At 41.1% G+C, this 17,853-nt stretch overlaps 1 pseudogene; it reads left to right on the plus strand.

The window, feature by feature from the left end:
* The first annotated feature begins 5,507 nt into the window (after positions 1-5,507).
* LOC121303616 lies at positions 5,508-17,852 on the plus strand (annotated as a pseudogene).
* The last annotated feature ends 1 nt before the right edge of the window (position 17,853 follows it).

The raw sequence follows: 17,853 nt of genomic DNA on the forward strand, positions 1-17,853 counted from the left end.
CTAACCCCTCCTTTTCCCCTCCCTCCCGGGAAAAAAAATCAGCTTTTTGATGTAACTTACCCACACAATGCCTTATTTGAAAGGCAAAGGGTTGGAGCATCAGGTACCACCGTGTAATCCTAGCGTTTGAATCCTTCATTGTGTCTAACCACTTTAAAGGGGCGTGATCTGTGATGAGTACAAAGGGTCGTCCCAGAAGATAGTATTTTAAGGACTCCACCGTCCATTTCACTGCCAGGCATTCTCTCTCTACCACAGAGTACCTTTGTTCTCTCGACAGTAACTTCTGACTAATATATAGTATCAGGTGTTCTATACCATTTTTTTCCTGGGACAGAACCGCCCCCAGGCCAGTCTGCGATGCATCGGTCTGAAGGATGAACTCTCGGGCTTACTAATGCTGGGGCCTGACTCAAATTAGTTTTAATAGATTCAAAGGCTGTCTGACCCTCTGCACTCCACTTAATTTTATTTGGAGCGTTCTTTTTAGTGAGATCAGTGAGAGGGGCGGCTATAGTGGAAAAGTGTGGAATAAAGCGACGGTAATAACCAGCCAATCCCAACAATGATCTCACCTGGGTTTTCGTGGTAGGTACCGGTGAATCCAACAAAGCCTGGACTTTTGAAACCAACGGTTTCACTCTACCCTTACCCATTATGAAACCTAAATATTTTGTTTCTTCTTTTCTAATAGCGCACTTTGCCATATTCGCTGTGAGCCCCGCCTTCCTCAGAGACTGTAGGACGGCTTTTAATCTACTCAAATGTTCTTTCCAGGAAGAACTGTATATGACTACATCATCGATATATACAGCTGCATACTCTCGATGAGGTTGTAATACCCTGTCCATCAGTCTCTGGAAGGTTGCGGGAGCTCCATGAAGTCCGAACGGCATAGTACAAAATTGAAAAAGACCATCTGGGGTTGAGAATGCCGTTTTCTCACGAGAGGCTTTTGCTAATGGAATTTTCCAGTATCCTTTCGTCAGATCCAAAGTTGAAATAAACCAAGCTTGCCCCAGCCTGTCTAAGAGTTCATCTACCCGAGGCATGGGATATGCATCAAACTTAGAGATAGCATTCACCCTCCTAAAGTCTATACATAACCGTAGTGACCCATCTGGTTTGTCTATTGGTACAATTGAGCTACACCACTCACTTCGGGAAGGTTCAATTATCCCAAGTTTCAACATACACTCCACCTCCCTCCGGACAGAATCTCTCCGACTCTCTGGAATGCGATACGGTCTCTGTCTAACTCTCAGACCTGGTGGAGTGATAATAGCATGTTCAATCAAATGCGTTCTTCCAGGCTCGTTAGAAAACACATCACTGAACATATTAATTAGATTGCTTACCTCTTTGCATTGATCAGGAGTTAATTGTTCCCCCATCGGAACCCCAGCTGCTGATACTGGCTCATTTGAGGGTCCATAGTCCTCTCCCTCCTGTTCGGGAGATATAAAATGGATTTCCCGTTCTTTCCACGGTTTGAACATTAACATTAACATGATAAATTTGATTTTCCTTCCGATGCCCAGGCTGTCGGATCTCATAATTAACTTTTCCAGTTGTTCGAATGACCTCAAAGGGACCCTGCCATTTAGCAAACAACTTAGATTCTGATGAGGGAAGCAACAACAACACTTTGTCTCCAGGTCGAAAGTTCCTAATTCTTGCATTTTTTTTTTTTTTGCTGCTTCTTCTTCTGTGCCACTTTGAAATTGTCATGTGCCAATCGACCGACTAATTCTAAGCGATAGCGTAGCTGTAATACATATTTCACTATATTTTTAGAGTCTTTTGACTGTTCTTTCCAGCCTTCTCTTATGAGATCCAAGATACCCCGCGGCTGCCGACCATACAAGAGCTCAAATGGAGAGAACCCTGTTGAGGATTGTGGTACCTCACGAACTGCAAAGAACAAGTAGGGAAGCCGTTTTTAGCCCAATTACGTTTCTCTTGATCTACAAAGCGGTGCAACATACTTTTTAAAGTCTGATTAAATCATTCAACAAGCCCATCCATTTGAGGATGAAAAACTGAGGTTCGAATTGAATGGATTTTCAATAATTTGTATAATTGCTGAATACAGCCAGACATAAAATTAGTGCCCTGATCAGTGAGAATTTCTTTCGGGATTCCCACCCTAGAAAATATTTTAACCAATTAATTTGCTACTACTTCTGCACTCATAGAGCGTAAGGGAACAGCTTCTGGATATCGTATTGCATAGTCCACTACTACCAAAATATACCGATATCCTGACTCTGCTCCCTCCAGAGGGTCTACTAAATCTACACCAATCCTCTCAAACGGTACTCCAATAATTGGCAGTGAGACCAGAGGTGCGGGGCGAACTAACTTAGGGGCAGCTAATTGATATTCCGGACACTCAGATACATACTTCAGCACAAGGTCATAAACCCCTGGCCAAAAAAACTGGGCCAGAATTCGTTCCTGGGTCTTTTCAGTTCCTAAATGACCTGCAAATGGAATGTCATGTGCCAATCTCATGACTTCCGACTGAAAAGGCCCAGGAACCAATAACTGTTTTACGAGCTGTCCCGTCCCAGGAGCCTGGGTTATTCTATATAATAAGTGCCCAGATACAGAAAAATGCGGAAATACCACTGGTTGTCCTTCCTGCATATCCTTCCCCTCAACATATCTAACCTGTTTCCAAGCATACTGTAATGTGGGATCATTTTGTTGTTCATAGCCCAGGTCAATATCTCGGTCCCAATGATTAGGTACACTGAAAGGAGTGTCTTTTATTATGTGACCTTCCACATCAGTAACCTCGCAGCCCCGGTCACACTGAACACTTACTCCTTTACCATGCCGTTTACAAGATTGCTTTATGTTTGAGTCAGACCCCTCCCCTTGTCGTCTCAGAGCTCTCTCATATTTTTCCACCCTGCGCTCTCTCTTTATTTTTCTCGGGCGGATTTTAGGGTTAAACAGGTCAGAGTGTAACGGGAAAATCTCGCCAATTGTTTTCTCCCGTTGCTTAGATTGTCCCCTGGTAGAAACTAAGACCATTTCCCGACCTAAAATATGATCAAAAAATGGCCAGTCTCTTCCCAGGAGAACAGGGTATGGTAAACATTGCGCTACAGCCACTTTAACGTAAGCTGAGTAACCATCAACAGTAAGTCTAACTTTAGTGGTGGGATAAACCCGAGTTTCTCCATGGATACATGAGATAGCCACTTTACCCTGTGTCTCCCAGGTTACCCCCTCCAAAAGAGCTTGTCGAATCAATGTTTGTGCACACCCAGAGTCCGCAAATGCATTAGTACTCTTATCCCTGACCTGTACTCTTAATTGATAAGGGCCCTCCCGACATTCCCCAATATTCTTACCTGTTACTGCCGACCAGGATCTTCTAGCCTGTCCGGGCTCATTGCATCGGTAACAAACTGGGGTAGAAGGCACCAACGGAGTTTGCTTGTCCTGTGAGTCAGTGACCGACAGGTTAGGGGGTTTTTCTCTCGCCCAAGATGGGGCTAACCTCGACCTCCGTAGTCTGAAGGTCTGGTTACCTCCTCTGGGCTTCACTGATGGGTTGGTCCTGGTTAGTTTAGGCGCAGGAGTGGGGTCAGAGGCGACGCCTTCATTCGCATCCTCATAAGCCTCCGCCAGGATGATGGCCTTCTCGAGAGTGGTAGGTTGATTCTTTTTAACCCACTCCCGGTTTCCTGGCGGTAGTATGGATGTGAACTGCTCTATGGCGATCTTCTGCACAGTTCTTGGGGTGTGTGTTCTTCCGGCTGCAGCCACCGGGTGCACTGATCCAGGAGATACTGTCCCACAACCCGGGGCCTCACCCCCTTGGACAGCTGGTATTCCCGGAAATGGCGCCGGTATGTTTCTTCCGTGATCCCGAGGTGTGAGAGAATGGCTTCTTTTACTTTTGTATAATCCACGGCCTCCAAGGCCATTAATGCTCTGTACGCTGCTTGAGCTTCTCCTGTCAAACAGGGTGCCAATTTCATGGCCCAATGTTCCTTGGGCCACCCTGCTGCTTCTGCCACTCTCTCCGAGGTGACCAAGAACGCCTCAGGATCATCTTCCGGAGTCATCTTCTGTAACTTTGGTTGTGAAGAAAACATCCGAGCAACCGCTGTTTCCGCCACTGGTGTCGAGATTTTCTCTACCAGCTGACCAAAGAACTGGGCGAGCTGTTCCTGGAGCCGCGCTTCCCTCTCCTCTCCCTTCTCCTCCTGCTCCCTAAACATCACCAAGACTGTAGCTGGATCCATCTCCCACAATGACACCATGTGTGAGGCGTGTGAGTAAAAATGGATTTTCCAGACAGTGATTTACGTGTAAAAAAAATAAAAATGTTATTTAATATTACACGGGAAAAAAAAAAAAACAATAAAGAAGGATGTGAGGGAGGGAGTGCTGGAGTAATCAAAAATAAAGGAACGGAAGCCTCTTAATCCTCTTCGTGATCTGCTCAATCCAAAATGAAACAAAAAGGAATAAAAACAGAAAAGAGCAAAGTTAGTAAGGCCTCCGTCCATAAAAGTAAATAACACAGTCCAACCCCGCACGTACTTCCCTCCAGCCTTTTTTTTCCGGCCTCTATTCCTCAGGACCAACCCCAAACACAGTAGCACGTTCCCTTTAGTATGCAAACCCCGCCCCGGTAGTCAGTGGATCACCAATCCCAGACTGACAGGTATCCTTAACTTCACTTGACTCCAGTGGCTGGAATTTACATACTCGTACTTCCGCCCCTCACCAAGGTGCCGCCCCTCATAAAGATGACTTTTGTCATGGTCACAAGACCTTGGTAAGGGAAGTCCCGAGTTTGTTTGATGCCTTCTACTGTTGGGAGACTGAATTGCAGACCGAAACCCCTTTGACTCATCACAATAACCTTACCCCTTTATGTCAATGTGAGCCACAGTGCATCAGTAGTATCAGTTTAAAAGTAACACTTTTTGAATAGTGGGGCACTTTGCCACAGGCATGCAGGATCCTTTGTCAACCCCGATAGTGTCGGGGTCTTCACCAGAGCGGCGAAAGCAACATCTATTGGTGGAAAAGATGCCAACCCAACTGTCTCCACCCCTTGCATTGCTGAAAAAGCGGAAGCTTTTCGTGATGTGGCAGGAGAAGAGGCCGGAGCCCCCCAAGTGGACTGCACCTCCTTGATAAAATCCAGGAATGCTGGAAGCATCTAAGTATGATGTACCTGTGCAGACGGTGATTCAAAAAGCGACCGTCTAGGTTCTTGCATGGTTGGCCACTCAACTCCCAGGTGACGAGCTGTGTCCAATTCATAGAGGAGGGGTTCCACATCTGATGCATCCCTAGAGATCGCATCCAGATCCCAAGATGCTAAGGGTGGGTCTTGCTGTTGTAAAGGTGGAGCCGACAGAGTCTGTGGATGAACCACCGGCTGGACGACAAGCGACGCAACTGGTTCATCCCTAGGTCGGGGTATGATATTTTGCACAAAGAACATAAGTAGAGACTGCTGGACCATCATGGCATCCATGAATTTGGACATCTGGGACGTGAGCTCTGACACGCCCGACCTGTCCTTATTGCGCCTGTCCCTACAAGGAGATCGAGATCGAGGAGGTGACCCGGAGCGGGATCTAGGGCGATCCACTTCCCTACAGGGTGAATGATAGCGTGGCTGTTCCCTCCTAGAGGGAGAGTAGCCCCGTGGCTGCTTAGATGGGCTGGGGAAATGTTCCCAAGCGTGTTTGGTGTCTGGAGATCTTCGGCCAGCGGCTAGCTGGGAAGACGTGCTCCGTGACAGCTGCAGTCTGAGTGGAGGCGGAAGCCTGCGACGAGGGAGTATGCCCTCCAACAGCCTTCTTCACCGTGGCAGAGAGTGCGCGGTTGAAATTTAGCGCACAGCTGGAGGTATGTTTTGTCTGCCTTGGCAGGTGCTGAAAAGTACAACAGGCAAGTCTGAAGGGTGCTGGTACTATACTTCTCTACTGTGCTCTGAAAACACAGGCAAAAGGCCTAATCTACAGACCCGTCTGTATGGTTTTTAATGCAATACAGAAATATATACACGACAACAAATATGTTTGTGGTGGTTGTCTTTTTTTTTTTTTTTTTTTTTTTTTTTAATGCAGGGGTACTATAGCCAGTGCACAACACGTAGCTAAGCTAGTAGCGACCACGCTGTGACTTAGTATAAGCTGCGGGTGATATTAATGTGCTGGCTAACGAGCAAGCTCCAACCCTGGGCTGCTTGAAACTCAAGACTGAGGCTGCAATGTGTGGCCTAGTAGGCAGAACAAGCAGCGAACCCCTGCTAAGATCTATTCTACTAAAAGGGAGAGAATAGATCAAAAAACACAACAACAACCAAAAATTAAACAATATTAATAAAATTGGAGGACAACACAGATTGATACGCTTAGTAAGAGCAAGCGTGAAAAGTGTAAAACTACATTTTTTAATTGCTCAGCAAGCTAACACTGAATCAACTCAGGGAAGCGGCAGTAGCCATCTTCCCAAGCTTAAAGCTAAAACGAGTAGAACAGGGTTAATACAAGAATGTGAGTGATTCTCAGAGAGAAAAATACTTACATGTTTATACCTACCTGGCTGAAAGCAAAGGAGAACGTGATGCTGTGTGCACTGCCTATTCTAAACCGACAGGGGGGTGGACTTAGACGTCAGTGCATTCACCAGCCTATTGGCAGCTTTCACATTAGCTCAGCTAAATCCTACCTCCTGGAGGCGATATTCCATACTTGACGGTTATTTTTGAATTGAAAGGGAACAGTGAATTAATGAAGGATCCTTATGCAGTAAATTATAGTACTGGTACAATTTGGTGAAATATCAACAAATTGTAAAATTTTCAACAAATGGTGAAATATCAAGTGACACTGTGTATATTTTAACAGGAGGCAGATAGGAACCTACAGATGATCCTGTTCTTACAGTATAAAACTGTTTTTGCATGGGCTTTAGGTGTACAGAGAAAGCGCGTTTCCAATTTCTGTCCAAGCCCCCTGCTAACGGCATGGGACTAATGGAACCTTTTAACAGAGGAGGCTTTTATGGAAGAAACAAACCCTGTATAGCATTTCAAAGAGTAAGCTATAGATGTGTCTCCCAATATACTCACTGAAAGGGTTCTCTGGCAATAGCTTTGTGATGCATTAAGGAATAAATAATGGGACTGTAGCAGGGCGGTAGGAAAGCTCTGCTGTTATTTGTAGAACGGGGTCTCCCCCTCCGCCCATGTTATTTATGTATTATGATTTATTTATTTGTTTATATATAGACAGCAAACCGCCATGTGTTTTGTTTACTTATTTATTATTTATTGTATGACGGCGTAGCTGTGTTTTAGTTTTGTTAGAAGGCGGCCATCTCCCGAATTAAGTGATTTATTTGTTGCTAATCGGGAGCTGGTCACCTGCATAAATACCTGCAGCTCTCTGCATTCCGGGTGGGGTGTTCGAGAGGCAGAACGAGCAGAGAGAGAAGAGAAAACTAAAAATTAAAAACTATAAATTATAAACGCTTAAAGGATCCGTGAAGGCTACTGCCCAGCTGGATCTTGACAGTTTTTATTGTGTTCGTGATTTGTTTGTGTTTATCGCTTTTATTTTTGTGCTCTGTGAGCAGTGTTTCTTTTGTTTAAATATTTTATTTATTTTTGTTGTATTTAAAATAAAAACGGCGTACGCCGCGTTTTTTCTGTGGTAAACTGCAGTTACCTGACCTGTGTGTGCTTCCTTCTGGTCTGACATCACTGCCATTTCCTGCCACAGGGACCACTTCCTTCTTCTATCGACTACATCAAAGTAAAACGGTTGTGGCTCACTACAAACGAAAATGTCCATTTTGAAGCAAAGGCATTTATAATGGTTAGATACCTAGCAGGAAACAACATAGTTGCACAAAAGAACCATCACAGTATTGTTTTGAGCTTGTTTCTTTCCATGAGGGAATTGCACAGCTAAGAAGCTAGAGTTTGCCCATCTTAAGAAGTTGTTGTGGTAGCAGCCAAAATACACCATGCTCAGCAACCCTATACAGTGGCTGTCAAGTATTCACCCCCCTTGGACTTTTGCACATTTTATTGTGTTACAACATGGAATCAAAATGGATTTAACTAGGAGTTTTTGCCACTGATCAACATAAAAAAGTACACGATGTCCAAGTGAAAAATAAAATCTACAAATTTTTCTAAATTAATTACAAATATAAAACAGAAAATAATTGATTACATAAGTATTCACCCCCTTTGCTATGACATACCTAAATAATCTCTGGTGCAACCAATTGTATTTAGAAGTCACATACTTATCTGAATGTGGTCCACCTGTGTGCAATTAAGGTGTTTCACATGATTTCAGGTTAAATACACCTGTCTCTGGGAGGTCCTACAGTTGGTTAGTATATTTCCTAACAAAGACTATATCATGAAGACAAAGAAACATTCAAAGCCAGAATTAGGTCCTTCAAAAGCACCAATCAGGGGTAGGTATAAGAACATTTCTAAGGCATTGAATATCCCCCGTAGCACAGTAAAGTCCATTATTAAGAAATGGAGAGAATATGGCACAACTGTGAATCTGTCTAGAACAGTCCATCCTCAAAAACTGAGTATCCGGATGAGAAGGGCACTAGTCAGGAAGGCCACCAAGAGGTCTATGGCAACTCTAAAGGAGTTACAGTCTTCCACGGCTGAGCTGGGAGGCACTGTGCATACGACAACAATATCCTAGGTGCTTCACAAAACTGGCCTTTATGGGAGAGTGGCAAAAAGAAAGCCATTGTTGAAAAAAGCTCACATCAAATATCGGTTAGAGTTTGCTAAAAAGCATGTGGGAGACTCCGAGACCAAGTGGAAGAAGATTCTATGGTCTGATGAGACCAAAATAGAGCTTTATGGCCTCAATGCTAAGCACTATGTTTAGCGCAAGCCTAACACAGCACATCATCCTAAGAACACCATCCTTACTGTGAAGCATGGTGGTGGCAGCATCATGCTATGGGGATGCTTCTCTGCATCAGGGCCTGGAAAGCTTGTGAAGATAAAGAGCAAAATGGATGCAGCAAAGTACAGAGAAGTCTGAAGTCTCTTCCAGTAGGATAATGACCCCAAACATACAGCCAAAACCACACTGGAGTCGCTTAAAAACAAAAAGGTCATTGTCCTGGAGTGGCTCAGTCAAAGCCCAGACCTCAATTCAATTGAGAATATGTGGAAAGAGTTGACAATTGCTGTTCACCAAAGGTCCCCATCCAACTTGACGGAGCTTGAGCAATTTTGCAAAGAAGAATGGGTAAACAATGCAATGTCCAGATGTGCAAAGCTGGTAAAGACTTGTCCATACAGATTCATGGCTATAATTGCTGCTAAAGGTGCTTATACCAAATATTGACTCAAGGGGGTAAATACTTATGCAATCAATTATTTTCTGTTTTGTATTTTTAATTAATTTAGAACAATTTGTAGATTTTATTTTTCACTTTGACATTATGGACTTTTTGTGTTGATAAGTGGAAAAAACTCCTAATTAAATCCATTTTGATTCCATGTTGTAACACAATAAAATGTAAAAAAGTCCAAGGGGGGTGAATACTTTTGAGAGCCACTGTATACTACACCTACAGTTAAAAACAACAGGGTGCTTTTATTGAATTTTTTTATCTTCAAGACTTACCCAGTAAAATCATTTTCACTCACGGCAGTGTAGTCAATCACACTGTACAGAATGACACATCATAAAAAAACAGTCGTTCATATTGTAATATACTTTAGAGAAAGACAACTGGTGCCATTAAACAAAGTCAACAACCCGACAAGAGGAACTAACTGGTGACTGCAGTTTGCAACCTTCTGAAAACAGGAACTCCAATCCTGTATGAACCTTTAGAGAGAAAATTACACTGCACTAGTATGTCAGTTACAAGCATCCAGACCCAGGCACACTGACAAGGGGCCCTAGGGGTGTATGTGTAAAAGACACTGTATCTACACAAAGGTAGACAGTTAGACAATGTGTCAGAGTATTGTTAAGTGCATGCTCCAAGCTATAGATATAGATCAGACAGCTTTCTGGAGCTGATTGTTGTTTGCTTTAATGGACTCGCCCTGGCAGCTGACTGAGTTACATAACTCCATGCTATCATCCAATCTCCATCAAAACATTACACAACGTTGAAAATCGCCTGTATGCTTTACATTTTTGAATAACTTCATAATACTTATCCATGTAAAGTAAGTCTATAATTTGTAAAACAGAAGAGGCAAAGCAGTTTTTTAGAGGGGTGTTTAGAAAAAAAAAATATATATACTTCCTAAAGTAGACATTGGTACCGTAGATTTTGACTTTTATTTTTAATATAGAGAACTAAAGTGGGAAAGCAATAAACAGCAACAAATAAGTTATGATCTAAGAAATTTTGGATTTCTGATAGAAAATATAAAGCTGTGTAAGTAGAAAAAACAAAAAAAAAAAAGGTGAATTGTTTTTATATACATTATTGGCTGTGGTTGAGACGGAAAGATTCTGGTTGGGGAATTCAACCACAATAGAAAGAAAGCAACGTTGATGCACAGGTAAGTAAGCTGGACTGAGCTGAGTGGGGATGGAGGGGGGTGATGCCGGGACATCAGAATTACTGTCGAGCCCCCTTGAGGTGTCGTGGGCTAGTCGACGAAACACAGAGGATGGAAGGTGTCCACTTGAAGACCCCAGAGATGTATCCTACTCAGCTCAATCCAGACAGTTGTCATGCTGAGGCGCTGGAGCCAACATCTCAGCTGTTGCGTGTGCTGATGCACAGGTAGGCAAAATAAGCTGATCCCTGGAGACAGCATTACACTTCAGCCATCAACACCAGGCAGAAGGATATTTACACTGTCAGGTGGAAAGGAACGCAAATAAATGGAGATACAGATCGATCACATTAGTGAACTGTAAGTTGGTGCTTATCTTGGCAAGAGCCAAGTCTAAAATCAGCAATAAGTTTTATCATCTACTGTCATGTAAAGGAAATCATTACCCTTTTACTATCAGATGAAAATGTGCACATTCTGTACCCAAAATGAAGGTTTTTAGCACTTTTTTTTTTTTTTTTTTTTTTTATTTAGTAGTCACCAAATCATTTTTATTATTTTCTCACAATTTCGAATATCCAGTTATGTTGAGGCTCAGCTCACCATTACCACCCCCATGAAGACTCAGGCGGGTGAAGACGAACACACGCTGTCCTCCAAAGTGCGTGCCGTCGGCCAACCGCTTCTTTTCACACTGCAGACTCACCATGCAGCCGCCTCAAGCTACAGCTTCGGAGGACAATGCAGCTCTGGGCAGCTTACAGGCAAGCCCACAGTTTTCATGGGTCACTGGTGTGCGGTGAACCAAGGACACCCTGGCTGACAAATAGATAAATATAAGAAGAGCAGTGATGATACTAAAACTACCAGTTTTACACCAGTGAGTTGATTACAGGTTAAGAGGTAGGATTTGGGCAGATCTTAAATGTATCTCTACATTGTCCACAATCCACACTTATTGTAACTGGCCCCCAAAATGCACCAAATCAATACACCTGTAGGGCAATTTTACAAAAAGTTCTTGAAGAAGCCCTGTCTCGCAATCTGTCACTCATAAAAAGAACTCCAGCCTAGCTGCAACCAGACCAGGTGACAAAAAGGACATGTACCAAGATACAGCTGGCTATTTACAATGTTGTGAAATATTTGCATATCCTGAATCAACATAAAATAAAGAACCAAAAGATTCGGCACACAATACGCACAGTAGCATGGGATTATGGGCAATTCAAGACCCTCTAGCAGGTGTATGAGAAAATGGACAATTCAAGAACCTCTAGCAGGTGTATGGGCCTGTTAACAAATTACCCAGAATGAATATGTGAGGGACTATATGACAGTTAGGCAAAGGACCAGCAGGCCTATGAGAGCTCATCTCCACAGCTCTACAAAACACCAAAACACTGACCTGAACACCCTCTGCTATTAAACCACACAAACACAAGCTGACAAACTGTGCTACATAGTATTGTGGTTGTGTGTGGGCTGAAGTCACTCAACTCATTTCACTTGTGAGCTGAGCCACAGGAAAAAGAAATGAGAGGCTAGTGAATTACTGACCCAAATCAGTAATGTTTTTCAATTTCTGTAAAGGAATTCAATTTCCTGCTGCTTCCTTAGTTGGGCATGTGATTTACTTCAGACATGGAGAATGAACATGTCCTGCTATAGTGAGGAAAATCATTGGGTGACATTTACATCATAACGCAATGTCACTAAGCCCAAGTTATTCTATTAAAGGTTATTGATTTTCTAGGCCTGTGAAATCAATTGTACTTTGAATTTCCGTCTGTGAAGAAATTAGTTTCAGCAGCAGCAGCAGATCGTAAATTTAAAATGTTCATTTTGGGAAAGGCAAATGGGATTGTTGAGCCCGGTTTGTGTTTAAAGAACTCATGCCTAACCTTTAAAAAACATTCCTCAGTGACATGACATTGGCTGTTGAGGTTTTCATCAATCAAGTATTACAAAGAGACACTTGCACTGTATTTTAATATCTCGGGTCACAATGGCCGGGTTTCCATGCAGCACAGAATGTCGTCACTCTCTCTCTCCAAAGCCATTATTTATGTGACATAGCTCTAAAGGAAGTGTGCGTCTAAAGCATTGTATGACTTTAAGGGGCGGGTAAATCATTTTCTCAAGGTAACAATCTGTAAAATTGACAAAAAACCTGTTTTTGTTTTTGCATGGAAACATCTCCGGAAGTCATGCATTATGTTTATGAGACTTCAACAGTGCAAATCCCATTTGAAACGTAACCTCGTGCAACTTTCTACTATAACTGAAGGCTGTGCCAAGAAGCAAGCCTTTATTGCCAAGCTTCATTGACCAAATAGGGGGAAAAAAAGCATACAATACGAGGGGTTTAGAAACCTCTTCATTCAGTTTATGTGACACCATTTACTCAGCAGTTGTGATTATTGTCATTTCACTCATAAAATGATAGTGCTTTATATAAGTTGTTTTACAAGCAAGGTTATAAAAAATACTGAAGCTTCTACAAATAAACATAACCCTTTGCAATAAATACATAAATAAATAATGAAGCCCTTCTTTACATATGCTTTTGTTATCTTAATCATTGGTCACCGGATTGCTTTAGTCTATATTGTTCTGCAGCCCTTAGCAATAAGATGCAATTAATTGTACACTTGCTTAAGTACCATCTATCATGGGTACAAATTCACGTTTGCACAAAAATATGTATTCAATTAATGTAGCTGTATTATTGCTGCCATCTACACTAGGATTTGCTAAAAGTACAAAACAATGAAAAAGATGAAAAAAAACTTGGTTCCACGAATTTATTAAAAAAGACAAATTATGTTTTTAAAAGCAGCTTGCTGCAAGACTAACACTACATAACAAAGTTCCACAGCTTGCTGCAAGACTAACACTACATAACAAAGTTCCACAGCTTGCTGCAAGACTAACACTACATAACAAAGTTGAGGAACCCCTGTAAAAACAAGCAAACCATCCTTGAAAGTTCCACAGGAGGGAAATGCCAACCTGGGATTAGTTTTTATTACAACTTGAATTTTATTGCGATGTGATGAGAGGCAGGTGTTCTGTAGCCTTGGGGAAAGGTGAAGTGAAATTGCAAGTAGATGGTACTAGGAACACAATGAACTGCATTAACCTTTCATTTTCTTCATAAAGAGCATATACAATGGTGGGATTTGTGCTGGGATTTCCCTTGATGATAAAACGCTTTAGGGAAGGAATGATGTGTAGGGGTATATTTATTATCAGTTAAGGTTATTATTAACAGTCTACGTAGTTCTTTAACAGTCCTTTATGAAGGTGTAATGCATGCTACAGTACATACAGTCCCATTTAGTATGTCTTCTAAGAAATAAAGAAACAAGAAGGGTTCCCAATATAATGTAGATACATGGAACACAAGCTACACATGCACTGCACAGAAGATCTAAACTGAAACTTGAAACATTTTTGTGACAGTGCCAAGCCCTCTGAAAAATATGGCAAACTGAACTGTTGCATAGTTCACAAAACTCGTTGTCATTGTCCTTAAACACAATTTTTCTGGTCCACCTTCAGACCGTTGCTGCCAATAGCAAACTGTGTCTTAATACTGGGTGAGTAAACTGAAATTCCCACATGTAAAACTAGCATTAAAAGATATGGAAAAATGCAACAAGCCTCAGGTACTATCAACTGGGGGGTAAAACTTAAAATAGACAAACATTTCGGCTAGTGGGAAAGTGCCTTTATCAGAAACCAAAGTTAAACGATCTCCAGAAACCGATCAAACATATTTATAATAGAAGCAAATGCAGAAGCAGCAACAGTAACTGTAGTTTTCAGGTGTGTTTATGTTCATAAGTTATGTCCAGTTTTCCAAGTCAGTCCTGTCAAAAAGACAGAAAACCCATGTTATTCAATGTACTTATTTTACGGTACAGAAGCCATATTACAAAAGCATCCAAAGTGACATGCTTATCTTCAGAGATATAATGTCCTAACTGTAGTTTAGGAAAGTTGATATTATAGGAAATGCTCTCCTAACTTATTTTCCTATCTTCATTTCAGATAGGAAATCGTATATTACAGAACGGTCCTAAGTTTCTTCGAGGGAGCCTTTCCGATCTGTCAGTTAGAAAAATAAATGTGTTAGTTTGCATGATCTGAACAAACCATGCAAGAAACAATAAGAGAACATGATGTACGTGTTTTACTGTTGTTATTCTTTAGGTTTTAAGTTTTGTTTTGCACATATATTTCTGTGTGTTTAGGTCTTATTATATACTGCATATTCTATAGTATATTTTGGGATGTGTACCTTTAACAGTAAGCTAAGTGTACTGGACAGGATGGAGATAGACGCGCTCATAAGTTACACCACATCAGGGTACAGCAGTCGAAAAGGATCCACTTTCATTTTTCATCCCCTATTCTGGTTATTGAAACTCTTAAAAGATTATATTGAACTTTATCCTGGGCAAAAACTTTTTAGGTATGTTTTTGTTTTTTTATAGGAACAAATTCAACAAGTGGGCAATGCATTCCCCAGGCCCTGCCCAGAACCAGCTGCGGTTTTACATGTGTGGTTAACCAGGACACAGCGTTTCATTTATTTTACAAAACCTTTTATTTTTCAGACACTCGCAAACATCTCTTTTTCATGCATGCGGTTAAACCTGCACAGCATCCCTCCTGAAATATCGTCTTCACCCGAGAAACTTTCAGCTGTAATGACGGGAACTCTGCATCAAAATTCATTCCCACCATTGCCTTACTTAACTTTTCTTGACCTTACAAGGTAATCCTACTAAGTAAAAAACGAGTATGTGTAGTACTATGCCAGTATTTCAAAGGAGTGCCATTTTTAGTAGCACTTTATATTAGAGGGCATTACTTATAGTTCCTGCTCCTACACTAATATCTGCTTTCCAGATGTACTGTAATTACATTGCTACCCCATAGTACAGGCACTTCCATGCCATTGCATACATATTCCATCACCAGTTACCATGCATATGATGTCAATTACTGCCATGTAATGAAGTTTCTTTGTTAATTTTATTAACATTAACACTTGCCCCTTTTTCTGGGAGAAAACGTTTGGGTCCTTTTTGGTGTTAATTAAGGATCTGCTAATATTTCAAATATAAAGGCTAAATATCAACAGCTGTATCCTGTTAGCTGTGCTACAGGTCACATTGTCTGATTGCAGCGAGACCAATGGCAGGAATTAAATACCATTAAGGAGGAGATATTTATCATCTATATGCACCCAGTGCGATATCAGCAGCTGATTCAGTGTCTGCTTGTACAATAAATTGAGTCGTTACTAGTCCACATGAGAGGAATCAAAGTCTCCAGAGGAAATGCCACCATCACCTTTTCTTCTAGCAGCCATTGTCACAAAAATAATAGCCGTACTTTTCAAATGTCATTTAAAGACAAGAATACTATGAGGGGTCAAAATAGTATGTGTCTGTGTGCTGCATCCAAGAAACTGTAGATAAAGTATGAAAGACATATCCAGATATGATCTAAAGATACATGTGTTAAAATGGGAGATGTATTATCATTTTGTGAATTTCATAAATACAGATGTTTTAAAAAGGGGTCAAAAAGACCCATTGCTGGTTCATACAAGAAATAAGCAATTTCAACTAACCTGTATTCTATCATTGTGTCTTGAATTCCATAGGTGTGGAATCACATTGATTGCAGATGACGCTTTCCAAAATGTAAGCAACTTGACCATTCTGATTCTTACTGGAAACCCCATCAAACAACTTGAAAAAAAATCATTCCACTCACTGCACAGTCTACAAAAGCTGATGATTGTGGATACCGGTCTTTCCGCTTTAGTCTCACCAGCCTCAGACTGCTGGTCCTGCACTCCAATAATATTTCCAGCATATCTTTGAGAGATACGACAGCCTTAAGAAAAATACACCTAACAAATTTAACACTCATTCTTACACAAAACCATATTTCGTATGTAGAAGATGCAGGGGCATTTGATGGTGTTATTCTTAAAGAATTTCACTTAAGAAGTACGTTTGATTTTGCTTACTTAAGGCAATGGTGGGTTTGAAAGTTGACAAACTTGTCCTGGGAAATTACAGGAATACAAAATTAGTAACAACTTCTGGGAGTGGTCCACTAGACGGGCTCTGTATGATTAAATTCCAGGAAATCCACATTACTGATATCGATGATTTGTCAGGTCACTATCCCAATGCACGCGACATGTTCCACTGCCTTGTTAATGCTACAGTTATTAAATTATTAAACTGTTTGTTAACTGGCCTCAAAGTTTTTATCTTCCCTAAGCTTAAGCTGCTAGATTTAAGTTACAATAATTTTGAAAACCTGCCTGCAGCTGAACTTTCAAACCAGAATAACTTAGAGTCTCTTCGGATAACAGATAACTGATTTTTGGCCTCTTTTAATTCTGGATGTTCAAATATATCCAGCCTTAAAAACATAGACATCAATTATAATCATATTACCATAAGACACTGCTGCATTCCACAGTTTTCTGGTGCAGATCAGCTTATCATCCTCAATATGATCTACAACCCAAAAATTGGGTTTGAGGGTTTAGCTTTTGATGGGATTGAAATTTTGGAAATTTTAGACCTTAGTTACACTAAGATTGGTGGCTTTGGGGATTACCCTTTGCTCAAAAATTTGAAAAAACTTTCCTATCACGACATTTCTTATACAAGTATGCATATTATAAGTGAAAATGCATTAGAAGGCCTTGTCAATCTAAAGGTCCAGAAGACTCCAGGAAACCTTTTCTATAAAGGTATTGTAACTTTTATGCATAACCCTGAACCTGAACTGCTCGATATATCCCACTGTCAAATTGACCATTTGCCCCAAAGTACATTCAAGGGTCTCAGGAATCTTCAGCACTTAGATGTCAGTCACAATAATCTGACAGCAATTGATTTTGTTACTGACCCTTCTCTTAACACACTTACACTGACAGACTGATCTAACAACAACATCCCTGTAATTGCACAAAGAGTCCTGGATCACCTGCCAAAGAAAATGATTGTATTTGTCATTTCTCAAAATCCCATTGAATGCATGTGTGATTATTTAAGTTTTTTCAAGTGGGCAACTGAACACAAAGTAATATTAAAGAACCCAAATGAACTTTTGTGTAAAAGCCCATGATCCCTGACAAACACAAGAGTAATAAATACTGACATTTGCAAGTCTAAAACCTTGTTCATAGGTGTGACTATTGGCATTTTAATTCTTCTATCAGCAATAGC

The sequence above is a fragment of the Polyodon spathula genome, chromosome 34 (genome assembly GCF_017654505.1).
Source record: "Polyodon spathula isolate WHYD16114869_AA chromosome 34, ASM1765450v1, whole genome shotgun sequence".
Classification (NCBI taxonomy): Eukaryota; Metazoa; Chordata; class Actinopteri; order Acipenseriformes; family Polyodontidae; genus Polyodon; species Polyodon spathula.